This window comes from Aphis gossypii, chromosome 3 (genome assembly GCF_020184175.1).
Source record: "Aphis gossypii isolate Hap1 chromosome 3, ASM2018417v2, whole genome shotgun sequence".
NCBI lineage: Eukaryota > Metazoa > Arthropoda > Insecta > Hemiptera > Aphididae > Aphis > Aphis gossypii.
The window spans coordinates 49,667,391-49,682,463 of record NC_065532.1 but is presented as its reverse complement, the minus strand read 5'-3'; the positions used below and the strand labels follow the sequence as shown (position 1 = coordinate 49,682,463).

The following is a 15,073-nucleotide window of genomic DNA, read 5'->3' as shown; positions in this document are numbered from 1 at the left end:
ACAACTGTATAGGTACGAGTGTTCTGTTATAAACACAGATTAATCCAACACGCGCACTCATACATTTACACTTACTCCTTTAGGTCCTCGTGTAGTTGTGGGTGTAATGATTGACAATAATTATAAATCTACGGGTGTGAACACGACAACTCAACAATATAATATTACCTGGTGGCAGATACAAATAAAGTTGCTTGTTTATACGGCAATAAAATAATTTAAGGATTATAATTTGATGTAAAAAAAAAAAAAATAAATTATTATTAAAATAATTAATTAATTATTAATGAAAATTAATTAATACTACAATTTTAAAAGGTATAGACGTATTCAGGGCCGCATTTAAGATTTTGGCGTTTGGTAAAAATTACCTAAATGGTTCACCGTCCCTACCTCTAGGGCGTATTTTAGGGAGATATGTTTGAGTATTTATCCCTCCCCCCTGTGAAAATATAAAATATATACTTTAATATAATTATTACTATCAAATTTTATACAACAGCAATAATTTAATGAAACAAAAAAAATGATGAATTTTAACATTTTATAATAATTATAATAATATATAAATATCTTAAGTAATCCAATATAACTTGTAAACACGTAACAATGTGTTATATGTTTGTTTCATTTAATAAATAAAAAAAATTAAATAGTGATTGGTGAATACCAACAGAGTTCGTAAGTTAATAATTAGAAATATTAATCCGCTAGATAGTGACTGGAATGTAATATGCAGGGCTAGGATTTATATGCAACAGCATGTTTTTTCGCTACGTCCAAATGGAATTTAAGTGAATAATGTGCGCGATTTATATTATTGTGATGAAAATGGTACTATTTTTATATATATTGAACTTGATACATACCTATTTTTGCATATTTAGTATGATAAAATTTATTGTATTTAAGTCGATTATAATTAAACTGATCAAAGTATAACTTAGTTTTTTGGTCAAACATCAATTTTATTTTTTTAAATACAATCCTATTGTCCAATATACTATGTACGTTTGCCGATCATTTATACTTGAAAATTTAAAATATATGTGGTCGTAGCATAAAAAACACATAACATTTCTACTACTGATTGAGAGTTATAAATTTTATTACCAAAATAATAATTAATGCACCTGAAAAATAAAAAAATAATTTTCAATTTTTAATCTCAATTATACGAAGATATTATATAACTATATAAGATATTGAAACTAATTGTAAAAGAAGAAAAATAGTAAAAGAAACGCCAGTTAAATCAGGTTTAAGAAAAAAATGTTAAAATGTTAAGGCAAAAAGTTAAAAAACTACAACAGACAGTTAGAAGAATTAATTTGGTAGATTTATTGGTTATTGTGATTATGGTAACCATTTAAGTATTGAAGAATGTGAAACACCAGCTTCAGAAGTTTTAGTTTTTGTGTTGTCAAGCTTAAAAGGAAAGTGGAAGTGGCCGATTAGTTATTGGTTTGTAGACAAAATTAAATCTACAGTACAGGCACAGCTTATAAAATTTGCTATAACTGAATGCCAAAAATATAAAACTAATGTATTAAGCGTAACTTGGGATGGAGCTTATGTCATAGCAGTACTTTTAATGTATTAGGATGCAAATTAAGTGAAGAATATTCTAATATTAAACCTTATTTTAGTATAGATCAAACAAAACCAAATGTATATTTTACTCCAGACGCCTGTCACAATATAAAATTGGCAAGAAATGCTTTAGGGACATTCAGAGCATTTAAAAATGAAAATGAACAGCTTATTGAATGTAGGTATTTTGAACAGTTATTTGAATTACAAAACGAAGCTGGATTTAAATTAGGTAATAAAATTGGATCAGCACACATTAACTGGAAGGGCAATAGCATGAAAGTTAAACTTGCAGTACAAACTCTAAGTAGTTCAGTGGCAGATGCTCTTCAGTACCTAAAAGAAACATCAAATAATTTTAAAAATTGTGAACCAACAATTCAGTTCATTAGAATTATTGTCTATTGATGAAATTTTTGATTTTTTAAATTCAAGAACTCCTTTTGGGAAAGATTTCAAACAACCAATTCATATGGAAAATATAATATTTAAAGATAATAGAATGAACAGTCACATAAAGTATTTATACTCACTAAAAACTATAGATGGAGTGCCTTTGTGGAAAAGCCAGAGAAAAACATTCATCATAGGATTTGCCACATCAGTAAAATCAATTATAAATATATCTAAAGATTTACTGGTTAATCATGGATTCAAATTTGTCTTAACTTATAAATTTAGCCAAGATGCAATTGAATTATTCTTTGGACATATGAGAGGTTGATTTGGATCCAATAACAATCCAAATACAATTTACTAGTGCAATAAAAAGTATTTTATTACATACTTCAATTACTTTAATAAATGGAAATTGTAATTTACTTACTCATGAAGAAGATTCTCTTTTTTCCATTAAATGGAAGTATAAAAAACCATTCCTGAATCAAGAAGATGAAGAAGAATCAACCATTAAACTATTTGTAGACAATGTTAGCAATGATCCGTTTATCAAAACTATTACTGATAATGTATTATACTATACCTATATCTGGTTATATAGTAAAAAAACTTATTCCAGTTTTGCAGTGTCCAAATTATATTAAGTCATTATTCAACAAATTAAATTATACAAATGACCATGCTTATTGTCAAAAAAATAAAGAAGCATTTAATAATTCAATAAGTATAAAAAATCGAGGAGGTCTTCAAATAGCATCTGAAAGTGTTTTCAAAATCGTCAAATTAACTGAATAATACTTTAAGTATATAATTATTGTCTATTGACAAAAGAAAATTATTTATAAAAAAATTGGATCAAAAAATGGTTCGAAACTCTCTTGCATGATGTTCAAACTTACTTCCAGAAACAAATAAACGTTTTGAAGACACTGATATGTATTCACTTCCTCACAAGATAAATATTATTAACTTAGTAAGCCGTATTCATTTAAATATTCGTATACACTCTTACAGCAAAATTTTAAGTTCTTCTATTTTGAAAGCTTCTGTCAATAAAAGACAAAAGTTGCATAAGTCAATTTTATTTAATAACTTATTAATAATTTATTTTTATTTTACGTATGAAATATATTAGTATTATCTGTGTATTATATTGCTTGTAGCAGTAAGATCAGTTCTTTAAATGTTTTTAGTTTTTTGAGATACTTATGTAACAATTTTTTTAATACCTATTATAATAAATAAATATTAATTGTAAATACAAAACATTTAATATTTTCGATTCATGAATGACAATAATGACATGAATCAATGAACCATAATATTTATACCTATTTATATGTATTATCACCATGATTAAAGATAATATTATCTTAAATCGTGATTATCACACAACGATCACAACGATAAAAATTGATAACATCCCATAGCCCGCAATCAAAATGGCGGAAAAACGGCGTCTGCCGACCAGCTTGTCAATTAATTATGATACAAAAAAAATAGTTAGCAATCTAATTTATTATCTATATCTATGATAAAAACGCGGGGTTCCTAATCTATATTCAAATGTAACATTTCCAAGGAGTATGCAGTTATTGGAATAAATACGAGACATATATACACACTCACGCATTAGGTTAGGTTAGGTTAATTTATTTTGGTCTCATTCCAGTTTGACCACGATTTAAGATATCTTAAATCGTGAGTTTGACCATTGTAAATTATCTAAGATAATAAATAACGTTAGCGTCTTTTTTATAATGTCCATGGTGGCTTCGCATAAACATGACGATTTCATTTTTTGTGTATTCAACAATCAACATTCACACGTCATACCGACATAACGTAACTGAGTCTAAAGTGTCTGTATTAAATTGTCATTAATTTTTGGCTGATCGCTGTTGATTATTGTTCATCATTTGCACGGTGACTAGGACGGTCAGTGAACGCAAAACGACGGTACCATACCATCACATCAAAACAATTATTCACCAGTTGTGATTGTGTGAAACAATACGGACACATGGTAATGGCGCGTCATAATAGGATTAGTAAGATTCAACGACAATCACTACCGTTGTGTAGATCTTTCCAATTAATTTTGACGTACAACCCGATTTAAAGGAAAAAAGATACTAATTCAGGTAATTATTTGGCATTTTCTAAGTATTTTAATGTACGGATTTTTGGAATCATGGCAGTAAGGCTAGGTTAGGTTAGGTTAATAAATTCTGTTATGTGGCCAATGATCATTTTTATGGTTACAATTTTTTTCGCATATTTTATAATAATGTTTATATTCATTATAATTATATTTTTATTCATTAAAAAAAATCATATTTACATCTGTACAAATAGCTACTGTTGATACTAAATAACCCATTTTAATGTATACATCAATAAGCTATTGTCGGATGACAAAAAAAAATAAAATAAAAAATAGTAAAAATAAGTTTGAAGAAGAAGGGTCAGGGATAGATTTTGCTAGATCTAAACTTACAAATGTTTTATTAAAAAATTAATATTCAATACTATTATTGAGCAAGGTAACTGTAACAGAATGTGACGAAAACATGAACTGCTAGTCGAAGATTTATCTAGTTTTAATATGTAGGTACCAATTGTATCATGTGACATTAAAAAAAAAATCCAAGTAAAAAAGTGTACTTTAAAATAACTGTATAAGTTTTCAATTCGAAAACTTAAAATCGAATTTTATTACCTCACGCTAGGTAGTACTTACTCGTTACATAATATTAATCTAATATAAATAGTACACCTAATACTTTTAAACACAATTTCACAAAAATAATGTTATTTTGAATTTTTTTTAATAAACATTTGTGTATGATAAAAATTCTTAGATTGTGTAAATTTTTACTCGAAATCGTATAGTTAATTTTTAGTTTTTAATTTATATAAAAAAAAATAATTTTGCATGTTTATGATACTAAAACTTTTTGTCACCCCTCACTTTTTGCTCGCCATAACACGCCGTAGTTTCAAACGGAGAACCCCTGTTTACGCTAAGATTCCCCACTAGTGATGCGATGGTCACGGCTCATTTTTCGCTAGCCGTACAATAGTGTTTACATCATAGAGTAATATAGAGAGGGCATTACATATCTCGACTGTACAAGACAGTGACGCGGAAAAGGTGGGAGGCGGAAAAAATGGCCACGGAAAAATAACCCCCCTCCCCCCCAAAAAAAACCTACGGAAAAAAACCCAAACTAAAAAACACACGCCGGAAAAAAAGCCCAAAAAAATATATTATATATAAAATATTTACATTTATTTATAGATATATATTTTAAAAAATATATACAGTAGTAAAATATAATACTTTATTAAATTATACATACATGATACATACATATTATATACTTTTTAGCAATGGTGAACATTAACTTATTAAAGAGTTAATTTTTTTTAACTTTTTAATTTAACTAGTTAGTTATTTTTGTTTAATCAAACTTATTAATATAATATAACTTATTCAGTTAAATTTTGTATTGTTTTAACTTAGCTTTTCATAGTTAATTATCTTTATTGTACAGTTCAGTTAATTTTAATTTTTTTATGTATAGATATAGCCTACAAGTTATTATTATTTCAAATAAATTATGTGATTTGGGTTGTTAAGGTAACGCCAGTGTGTAGCTGAATTATCCTTATAATTCAACAATAAGTTATTTCTTAAAATCTTGTTGTAGTAACTATTGATTGTTACCGTTTTACACCATTTTATTATTGTCTCAAATGAGACAAATGTAATCAATGATTATTAATTAACCCTTAATAAATGTTGATTTTGCTTAAATAAGTTTAAACTTTTTAATACCTAATAGTATTTTAACACCAAGCTTACTTCAGCTAGATTTCTATACTTAAATGTGTTTAATATTGACATGTTTTGTTGTTAATTCAACACAAGATTTCTATGTGTGATAATTAATAATACAATCTATATTTTACACAATAATATTATACCCTGTCAATAAATTTCATTTTTATTGTTCAACCTTTGATAAGCATTTTGACGTTTAATTTAATTTATATTGCTGATATATTTATATGATAAAATTATTTAAAAAATATTATTATTTATTATTAAAAATATATTATACTAGCTGACCTCATGCACTTCGTTGCCCGTTAAAAATGCCAATTCTATAATATAATATGATTCGAATTTTGATTAATTTGTTATTAATTAATATTCGGTTTAACGGTGTTCAAAACTTAGACATTTTCATCGACCGTTTTGATTCTCAAAAATCTTGTGAATGCATCACTAAATTTGTGGTACGATTTTACGAATGTACCGTGTAAATTGCAAGCATCGATCTATCATTGTTCAGGCTCTACGTTTATTAGTCAGTGAGTTACTCAAGTCATAAGATTATAGTCATTCTGCTTGCCGTTGCCGTGAGACTCTGTTATGATTATGCGAGTAGTATATTATCATGTAGGTAATACATACGTGGTGGATTGCGGACCCCGCGAGATGTGTACGTAAGTTTATAATTTCTAACACTTAAGTTTCAAAGTTATATCTTTTTTTTTTTTACTACAGTGGGTAAAATACAATAATGTGCCATCTCGTGGTTTTTATATTGTTGCCTGTTGGTAAAACAATAAAACTTGGTATAACTTGTTATGTTAGTCTATTGCTGTGAATTTGAAATTTACTGTGAACATTGACTTACTACGCTAATTCTTATTTTTGTTGTTATGGTTTTAACAAAATATAACAACAGGTTTATAACTATTATAATATTCAATCATAATCAATAGCGACTTTAATATAGTTTATTTTCTTACTGGACTGCAGTGACAGTTGTTGTTGTTTTTTTACATCCAGATTCCGAACTTTTCTGGTGGACTTTCCTAAAATTGTATTACATAAGCAACTTCAACTGCGACCAATAGGAGCGAATTATCAGTGAAAAATGTTACAAAAACGGGGAAAATAATTAATAATAACAAAAAAATTGTTACCATGGTTACCGAAAATAAAATAGTAATAATAATAATAGTAATAGTAGTCATCGGTATTTTTTATTTTTCATTGTATTTTTTTTTATTTTCCATGCAACTTTCTTAACTTTTTCTTACATAAGAACCTTATCCTGGCAGTTACGACCCAAACAAAAAAAGAATGAGCGAAATCGGTCCAGCCGTTCTCAATTGATGAAATGTTATACATTTTTGTCTCCATTTTTATATTTATAGAAAATAGAGGATAGATAGATTAGGTATAGAGAACTATACTTTTTTATTTGTTTTATAAACAAATATTAAAAAAAAAAATACTCATTATTTAATAATACTCGAAAATGAAGTCTTAATAATAAACTTTCTTAATTTTTTGTAAAAAAAAAATCACTCAACAAATTTCAAATTTCCAAACTATAAAATAACTATAGAAACCATAGATTATACTGATTGTACATCGAGCAGATGTTTAGATGTCTACGTCTACTATAGAGTGAATAAAGACAACGGTATCGAGTTCAAATATCAGACATCAATAAATAGATTTTGCACTTTTTCTACTTATTTAGTTGACTTTTTAAAAATTTTCTTTCGTAAAAAGTAAAAACCTTCTCCAGACAATAACAAATACAACTAAAAAAGAATTAGCGAAATCGGTTCAGTCGTTCTCAATTGATGAATTCTTATACATTTTTGTCTCCATTTTTGTATACATAGATTTTTAATTTATTTTTTTACTATGACAACGATTTAAGTTTGTATGTCTATTTGCTTGCATTATTAAAAACAACCTTGCTATAACATTTTAGATAAATAATTTACTTTATTTAAATGGTTGCCATTGACTACCAAAAATAATTTAGTTTACTATTTGCTGGACAGATGGCGCCTCTATAATTTCATCACCACCTCGTCATATTTTTCTAACCCGATAGCTTTCTCAAATTTTTCGTCCGTAGGAACCTTTTCTTGGCAATTATGACCCAAAAAATAAAGAATGAGCGCAATCGGTCCAGGCGATGTTGAGTTATGCGCTTACCTACACATTTGCAATTCATTTTTATATTATAGATGATTGTAAATCCATTGTTTAATCAACAATCACCACAGTTTATAAAATATTTCATAATATAAGATTAAAATGACAGCACTTTTATTTTCTTGGGATTTTTTTCCGGGGTGTGTATTTTAGTTTGGGTTTTTTTCCGTGGGTTTTTTATCCGTGGCCATTTTTTCTGCGATTCGGAAAAGGTGTATATTTTGCATAGAGCAACATAGCGATGCCCTTTCAGCCCTTCCAAAGAAACAGTGACGAGGAAAAGTTGTATATTTTGGCAGTTTAAGTAGATAATATAAAAAAAATATTATTGTACAATATATGGTAAAACGATTCACTTGTAATGTCGTTATCTTTGCGATAATCAGACATAGATACTATATGATGAATAGGCCATCCCTTTACTAAACACCCATGGAGCAGCGTTCCATTTGGAAACGCACGGAGAAGGCTAATGGCCTATCCATAATATATTATCTATATAATCAGATAACAACACACGACATAACAAATGTATTAAAGATAACGGGCTTATAAGTAAATCGCTTTACCATATATTGTACAATAATTTTTTCGAACTATCACCTTTACACCTTTTCAGCGTCACTGTCTTGTACAGAAAAGATATGTAATGCCCTCTCTATATATTACTCTATGCTATTTTGCCATATTTTTTTAATTTTAATTATGTTCATAATATCTATTTTATTTCAGGTATGAAAGAAGGCTACATTCAAATTTGTTCAGTCAGTTGATAGATCCTGTACCTAATGAGTCAACAGATTACACACCTCTTGGACTACTCTTACGAGTTGGTATGAGAGCCTGTCCATTACCGCCTATTACTCCTAATACTCGACCAGGAACTGAATCTATACTAACTGCAAACCTATCAATTGCACATCATATGTCGAACTTAATCCAAATATTGACGATAACATCACAATAACTTGGACTCCAAATAGAAAATATTATGTTTTTGCAGTGTTTATTGTAAAAAAAATAACGGTGAATATATTAATAAAGAAAATTCAAGACAAAAGAGGGAGAAGTGCGGAAGACACTAAAATCTATGTAATTAAAAAGTAAGCAGATGTTGATCAAGATTTAGCTACTATTTCTTATCGTGTTTCTTTGGTGTGTCCATTGGGTAAAGTTAGAATGAAAATACCTGCAATGTCTATTCATTGTGTTCATTTGCAATGAATCGATGCTAGGACATTTATTCTAATGAATGAGAAGAAGAAAACTTGGATATGCCCAACATGTAATAAGCCTTTTTTGTATGACGATATACAAATTGAAAATTACTTTTTGGAAGTTGTTTCAAGTACAACACTTAACAAGTGGAATAAAGATATTGAATTTTCAGCTGATGGCACATGGAGAGCTTTCGAAGAAACAAAAACACCAATAGTAGTCTCGATAAAGTAAAACCTATCGATTATGTGGATTTAGATTGTGACGATGAAAAATGCTTAGAACCAAAAACTGAACCTGGCCCTAAAATTTCAAGAACCCAACAACTTAATCCAAATATTGACGACAACATCACAATAATTTGGACTCCAGATCGAAAATATTATGTTTTTGCAGTGTTTATTGTAAAAAAAATAACGGTGAATACATTAATAAAGAAAGTTCAAGACAAAAGAGGGAGAAGTGCGGAAGACACTAAAATCTATGTAATTAAAAAGTAAGCAGATGTTGATCAAGATTTAGCTACTATTTCTTATCGTGTTTCTTTGGTGTGTCCATTGGGTAAAGTTAGAATGAAAATACCTGCAATGTCTATTCATTGTGTTCATTTACAATGAATCGATGCTAGGACATTTAATTCTAATGAATGAGAAGAAGAAAACTTGGATATGCCCAACATGTAATAAGCCTTTTTTGTATGACGATATACAAATTGAAAATTACTTTTTGGAAGTTGTTTCAAGTACAACACTTAACAAGTGGAATAAAGATATTGAATTTTCAGCTGATGGCACATGGAGAGCTTTCGAAGAAGAAACAAAAACACCAATAGTAGTCTCGATAAAGTAAAACCTATCGATTATGTGGATTTAGATTGTGACGATGAAAAATGCTTAGAACCAAAAACTGAACCTGGCCCTAAAATTTCAAGAACCCAACAACTTAATCCAAATATTGACGACAACATCACAATAATTTGGACTCCAGATCGAAAATATTATGTTTTTGCAGTGTTTATTGTAAAAAAAATAACGGTGAATACATTAATAAAGAAAGTTCAAGACAAAAGAGGGAGAAGTGCGGAAGACACTAAAATCTATGTAATTAAAAAGTAAGCAGATGTTGATCAAGATTTAGCTACTATTTCTTATCGTGTTTCTTTGGTGTGTCCATTGGGTAAAGTTAGAATGAAAATACCTGCAATGTCTATTCATTGTGTTCATTTACAATGAATCGATGCTAGGACATTTAATTCTAATGAATGAGAAGAAGAAAACTTGGATATGCCCAACATGTAATAAGCCTTTTTTGTATGACGATATACAAATTGAAAATTACTTTTTGGAAGTTGTTTCAAGTACAACACTTAACAAGTGGAATAAAGATATTGAATTTTCAGCTGATGGCACATGGAGAGCTTTCGAAGAAACAAAAACACCAATAGTAGTCTCGATAAAGTAAAACCTATCGATTATGTGGATTTAGATTGTGACGATGAAAAATGCTTAGAACCAAAAACTGAACCTAGCCCTTAAATTTCAAGAACCCAACAACTTAATCCAAACATTGACGACAACATCACAATAACTTGGACTCCAGATGGAAAATATTATGTTTTTGCAGTGTTTATTGTAAAAAAAATAACGGTGAATATATTAATAAAGAAAATTCAAGACAAAAGAGGGAGAAGTGCGGAAGACACTAAAATCTATGTAATTAAAAAGTAAGCAGATGTTGATCAAGATTTAGCTACTATTTCTTATCGTGTTTCTTTGGTGTGTCCATTGGGTAAAGTTAGAATGAAAATACCTGCAATGTCTATTCATTGTGTTCATTTACAATGAATCGATGCTAGGACATTTTATTCTAATGAATGAGAAGAAGAAAACTTGGATATGCCCAACATGTAATAAGCCTTTTTTGTATGACGATATACAAATTGAAAATTACTTTTTGGAAGTTGTTTCAAGTACAACACTTAACAAGTGGAATAAAGATATTGAATTTTCAGCTGATGGCACATGGAGAGCTTTCGAAGAAACAAAAACACCAATAGTAGTCTCGATAAAGTAAAACCTATCGATTATGTGGATTTAGATTGTGACGATGAAAAATGCTTAGAACCAAAAACTGAACCTAGCCCTTAAATTTCAAGAACCCAACAACTTAATCCAAATATTGACGACAACATCACAATAACTTGGACTCCAAATAGAAAATATTATGTTTTTGCAGTGTTTATTGTAAAAAAAATAACGGTGAATATATTAATAAAGAAAATTCAAGACAAAAGAGGGAGAAGTGCGGAAGACACTAAAATCTATGTAATTAAAAAGTAAGCAGATGTTGATCAAGATTTAGCTACTATTTCTTATCGTGTTTCTTTGGTGTGTCCATTGGGTAAAGTTAGAATGAAAATACCTGCAATGTCAATTCATTGTGTTCATTTACAATGAATCGATGCTAGGACATTTTATTCTAATGAATGAGAAGAAGAAAACTTGGATATGCCCAACATGTAATAAGCCTTTTTTGTATGACGATATACAAATTGAAAATTACTTTTTGGAAGTTGTTTCAAGTACAACACTTAACAAGTGGAATAAAGATATTGAATTTTCAGCTGATGGCACATGGAGAGCTTTCGAAGAAACAAAAACATCAATAGTAGTCTTGATAAAGTAAAACCTATCGATTATGTGGATTTAGATTGTAACGATGAAGAATGCATAGAACAAAAAACTGAACCTAGTCCTGAAGGTGCTAGAACCCAAGAACCTGAAAACTTAAAGTCATCTTTTATCGATCTGGCAAAAAGTGGCGATGAAGAATCACCAACAAAAAAATATAAACAGGAGATTGGAGCACAAGCAGCTGATGCTATTCAACCGGTTTTTATTTTTATTTTTTAATATTATAAGTAGTTTTTATAGTATAAGCTTTTAAAATTAATGTAGTTCAATCCACATATTAACATTATATTTAAGATAATCAAATTTTTTAGAATGTCAATCAGTAAGCATTAAAATATTTAGATATTAACTATCTTTTCTTTTTATTATAGTATTCAATAGTATATTTTATAGTTAATTATATTGAAAATAGTGACATCAATTTCTTTTACATTCTTCAGGTTAATGCAGAAGGCAAATCATAATTTTATTATGTTAACAATGGAATTTGGTTACTATAGATAGTACTTTAAATAAGAAAATCTATATTTTTCCTATCACTTAATAACAACCTATGTACCTGCGTAGCAACAAACTATTATTATATATAATGAACTCGTTCCATGACAAAATCGTCTTAATCTATACACCATCGAAGCGCACGTCATCGCGCGCTAGCTGCTATCACCGTCGGTCGGAAGAGACATTGCAAAAATATAATTTTTTCTATCACGAGTCCAATTTATTCTGATGTTGTTGTAAATATTTTGGTTAATTTGTTGGGTTTTTATAAATTTCAGTGCTAGTTTCAGTTTTTGGTTTTATGCATTTTTCATCATCGTTTTCTAAATCCACACAATCATTAGATTTTGCTTTATCACGACTCCTATCAGTGTTTTTTGTTTCTATGGAAACTTTTCATGTGCCATCAGTCGAAAATTCAATATCTTTATTGTACTTGTTAAGCGTTGTACATGAAACAACTTTTAAAAAGTAATTTTCAATATGCATATCGTCATACAAACAAAGCTTATCACATGTCTGGCACATCCAAGTTTGCTTTTTCTCATTCATTAGAACAAATGTCCTAGCATCGAAACATCTTAAATGATCACATTTAATAGACTTTGCAGGTATCTTAATTTTAGTTTTACCCAATGGACATACCAAAGAAACGCGATAAGAAATAGTAACTAAATCTTGATCAACATTTGCTTACTTTTGAATTATATAGTTTTTAGTGTGTTCTGAACTTCTCTCTCTTTTGTCTTGGAGTTTCTTTATAAATGTATTCACTGTTATTTTTTTTACAAAAAACATTGCAAAAACATAATTTTTTCTATCTCGAGTCCAATTTATTCTGATGTTGTTGTCAATATTTTGGTTAATTTGTTGGGTTTTTATACATTTCAGTGCTAGTTTCAGTTTTTGGTTTTATGCATTTTTCATCATCGTTTTCTAAATCCACACAATCATTAGATTTTGCTTTATCACGACTCCTATCAGTGTTTTTTGTTTCTATGGAAACTTTTCATGTGCCATCAGCCGAAAATTCAATATCTTTATTATACTTGTTAAGCGTTGTACATGAAACAACTTTTAAAAAGTAATTTTCAATATGCATATCGTCATACAAACAAAGCTTATCACATGTCTGGCACATCCAAGTTTGCTTTTTCTCATTCATTAGAACAAATGTCCTAGCATCGAAACATCTTAAATGATCACATTTAATAGACTTTGCAGGTATCTTAATTGTAGTTTTACCCAATGGACATACCAAAGAAACGCGATAAGAAATAGTAACTAAATCTTGATCAACATTTGCTTACTTTTGAATTATATAGTTTTTAGTGTGTTCTGAACTTCTCTCTCTTTTGTCTTGGAGTTTCTTTATAAATGTATTCACTGTTATTTTTTTTACAAAAAACATTGCAAAAACATAATTTTTTCTATCTCGAGTCCAATTTATTCTGATGTTGTTGTCAATATTTTGGTTAATTTGTTGGGTTTTTATACATTTCAGTGCTAGTTTCAGTTTTTGGTTTTATGCATTTTTCATCATCGTTTTCTAAATCCACACAATCATTAGATTTTGCTTTATCACGACTCCTATCAGTGTTTTTTGTTTCTATGGAAACTTTTCATGTGCCATCAGCCTAAAATTCAATATCTTTATTATACTTGTTAAGCGTTGTACATGAAACAACTTTTAAAAAGTAATTTTCAATATGCATATCGTCATACAAACAAAGCTTATCACATGTCTGGCACATCCAAGTTTGCTTTTTCTCATTCATTAGAACAAATGTCCTAGCATCGAAACATCTTAAATGATCACATTTAATAGACTTTGCAGGTATCTTAATTTTAGTTTTACCCAATGGACATACCAAAGAAACGCGATAAGAAATAGTAACTAAATCTTGATCAACATTTGCTTACTTTTGAATTATATAGTTTTTAGTGTGTTCTGAACTTCTCTCTCTTTTGTCTTGGAGTTTCTTTATAAATGTATTCACTGTTATTTTTTTTACAAAAAACATTGCAAAAACATAATTTTTTCTATCTCGAGTCCAATTTATTCTGATGTTGTTGTCAATATTTTGGTTAATTTGTTGGGTTTTTATACATTTCAGTGCTAGTTTCAATTTTTGGTTTTATGCATTTTTCATCATCGTTTTCTAAATCCACACAATCATTAGATTTTGCTTTATCACGACTCCTATCAGTGTTTTTTGTTTCTATGGAAACTTTTCATGTGCCATCAGTCGAAAATTCAATATCTTTATTGTACTTGTTAAGCGTTGTACATGAAACAACTTTTAAAAAGTAATTTTCAATATGCATATCGTCATACAAACAAAGCTTATCACATGTCTGGCACATCCAAGTTTGCTTTTTCTCATTCATTAGAACAAATGTCCTAGCATCGAAACATCTTAAATGATCACATTTAATAGACTTTGCAGGTATCTTAATTTTAGTTTTACCCAATGGACATACCAAAGAAACGCGATAAGAAATAGTAACTAAATCTTGATCAACATTTGCTTACTTTTGAATTATATAGTTTTTAGTGTGTTCTGAACTTCTCTCTCTTTTGTCTTGGAGTTTCTTTATAAATGTATTCACTGTTATTTTTTTTACA

At 28.8% G+C, this 15,073-nt stretch overlaps 1 long non-coding RNA gene across 1 annotated transcript; it reads right to left on the bottom strand.

Moving 5' to 3' along the window:
* Positions 1-1,265: 1,265 nt before the first annotated feature.
* Positions 1,266-2,501, bottom strand: LOC126551332 (uncharacterized). The gene is made up of 3 exons (XR_007605218.1): positions 2,420-2,501; positions 2,127-2,349; positions 1,266-1,929 (listed from the first exon to the last, which is right to left on the bottom strand). It is a non-coding gene; the product is annotated as an uncharacterized LOC126551332 (long non-coding RNA).
* Between the last annotated feature and the right edge of the window lie 12,572 nt (positions 2,502-15,073).